The sequence below is a fragment of the Geospiza fortis genome, unplaced genomic scaffold (genome assembly GCF_000277835.1).
Source record: "Geospiza fortis unplaced genomic scaffold, GeoFor_1.0 scaffold32, whole genome shotgun sequence".
In the NCBI taxonomy this organism is placed as follows: Eukaryota; Metazoa; Chordata; class Aves; order Passeriformes; family Thraupidae; genus Geospiza; species Geospiza fortis.
The window spans coordinates 1,238,242-1,241,068 of NW_005054428.1; the positions used below are offsets into that span (position 1 = coordinate 1,238,242).

General features: G+C 46.2%; 1 protein-coding gene across 1 annotated transcript in view; it reads right to left on the bottom strand.

Annotated features, from left to right (window-relative positions):
- The window catches only part of NKAIN1 (sodium/potassium transporting ATPase interacting 1), a 12,355-nt gene that overhangs the window by 915 nt on the left and 8,613 nt on the right, over positions 1 to 2,827 (bottom strand). The window lies entirely within an intron of this gene.

The following is a 2,827-nucleotide window of genomic DNA, read 5'->3' on the forward strand; positions in this document are numbered from 1 at the left end:
CAGAGAGCAGCGGGGGAGCGGGGCGGGTGTCCCCTCACACGGCGACACCGTGCTCCTGGGCTTCATCCCTCTCTCTTCTTGGCGTGTCTATAATGATTTTTTTTTTTAATTTTAATTTTATTTTTATTTTGGTTTTGGGTTTTATTTTTTATTATTGTTGTTATTATAATCAGCATTGTTATCGTTGTTGTTATTAATAATTTTATTGTTGTTCCCGGGGTTCATTCCTCTCTCTTCTTGGCATGTCTATTATAATTTTATTTTTTATTTTTATTTTTATTTTATTTTTTGGTTTTGGGTTTTATTTTTATTATTGTTGTTATTATAATCAGCATTGCCATCGTTGTTATTATTAATAATTTTATTGTTGTTATTATTAATACTAATAATAATACAGTTGCTACTGCTACTGTTGCTAGTGTTATTATTCTTCTTGTTATCTTTTGCTTAATTTCAGTTATTAAACTGTTGTAACCCCACAGGTTCTCCCTGTTACTGTTGTTGCTATTTTTATTTTTATTGATAATAATACAGGTCCTCCTACAACTATTATGACTACTACTATTACTATTATTCCTGTTATTATATATTCTTTAATTTCAGTTATTAAACTGTTGTTACCCCACAGGTTTCCCCTGTTATTGTTGATATTTTTCTTATTATTATTAATAATAATACAGCTCCTCCTCCTACTATTATACTTGTTATTATACTACTATTATTCTTGTTATTATACTTTTCTTAACTTCAATTATTAAACTGCTGTTACCCCACAAGTTCTCCCTATTATTGTCATAACTATTTTTATTTTTATTAATAACAACAATACACTTGTTACTACAACTATTACCACTATTACCACTGCTATTATTCTTGTTGTTTTATTTTGCTTCATTTCAATTACTAAACCGTTGTTATATCACAGGTTTTCCTTATTATTGTTGTTATTGTTAACAACAACAATAGAATAATAAAAATACAATTAAAATAAAAATAAATTAATATATAGTATATAATATATAATATATAATATATAATATATAATGTATAATGTATAATGTATAATGTATAATATATAGTATATAATATACAGTATCAAGGAGCTGTAAGGGCTCGTGGCCAGGGCACCTGACCTAAACTGTCCAAAGGGATATTCCACACCATAGAACATGGTGCCCAGTGTATGAACTGGGGGAAGTTGGCTGGTAGAGGCCAACTGCTGCATGGGGATGGCATGGACATCAGGCAACAGGTGATGAGCAATTGTGTGGGCTTCTTTTGTCTGTCTTGGCTTTTATTCCTTTCATTCTCCTTTCATTATAATTACTGTCATTATTATTATTATTATTATTATTGTAATTATTCCTGGAGCTCTTCACGTGTCCGTTAATTCAATCACAGCTAATTAGAAACTGCAGAATGAGCGGTAATTGCTGCAGCCCGGCTGGCCCTGGGGACACGAGTGGCCCTGGGGACACGAGTGACCTGCCCCACAGAGCCAGGCCAGCCCTTGTTTGTCCCCTGGCTGGTGAGAGGAGCCCTGCCGGTGTCCCCTCCATGAGCCACCACGTGTCCCCTCCTTTGGGGACAGGGGCACCCCTGAGTCCCTGAGCTGCCCCTGCTGACAGGGGGATGGAGGGGACATGGAAGTGACAACTGCATTAATTAATCTGTGGGTCATTAACGAGCTGCCGGGGGCAGGGGGGAGCTGGCAGGGCAGTGACAGTGTCCTGGTGTCACCCAACACGCCAGCCTGGGTCCCTGGCAGCTGGGGCAGTGCCAGGGGGACACAGGGAGGGTACAACCCCCCGGGACAGGGACCTCCGGGAGCTGATGTGTCCCCAGATAGTGGCACAGCCCCAGCCTGGTGACAGAGCCCCAGCCTTCTGTGCCAGCAGCTTCTGTGTCCCCTGTGTGTCCAAAGCTGCTGCTGTGCCCTGGGGGGTGACATGGGGGACAGGACAGGGTCCCCTGTGCCCTGGGGGTGACATGGGGACCGGGTGGCTCCTCTGTGCCCTGGGGGTGACATGGGGGACAGGACAGGCTCCCCTGTCCCTCTGCCCATGGTGGCTTTGCCCAGTCCCACCCAGGCAGGGCTGAGGCGACACAGGGGACGTGTCTCCTCCATGGGACAACACTCCTGGGATCCTCAAAGTGAGGGAGGACACCCCAGTAACCCCCAGGATGTGCCAGGAGGTGCCAATGCCACCATCCATGTCCCTGCCACACCCGGGGGGCTCCCAGGGAAGGACCAGCCCCGTGCAGGGGGCACAGCACCCATGGGTGCCCCCCCCACCCCATCAGTGTCCCCAGGGAGGGCCCAGCAGTGTCACAGATGGATTTGTCCCCTCCCAGCCCCTCTCTGCCTCCCCAATGGCATCGCCTGCCCTTCAATTTGCATACAAGGCTTAAAATGTAATTAATTTTTGGCAGCGGGCAGAGCCTGCTCGAGGTTAATCCCTTTAGATTTGCGAGCCTTATCTCGCTGGAGTGTTTATCGAGCTCGGCTGAACGGGGAGCGGAGAGCGAGGAGGAGGAGGCTGCGCTTGTCAGGAGAGAGAGGGAGGGAGGGAGGGAGAGAGGGAGAGAGGGAGGAAGGGAGGGAGGGAGGGAGGGAGGGATGGATGGATGGATGGGTGGATGGATGGATGGATGATGGATGGATGGATGGATGGATGGATGGATGGATGGATGGATGGATGGATGGATGGATGCTGCCCCGGGCCGCGGCGGGGAGCTCAGCGAACAAAACCCAGCGAAAAATCCAAACCCAGCGAACAAAACCAAACCCAGTGAACACAAACCCACCGAGCAACACCAAACCTAG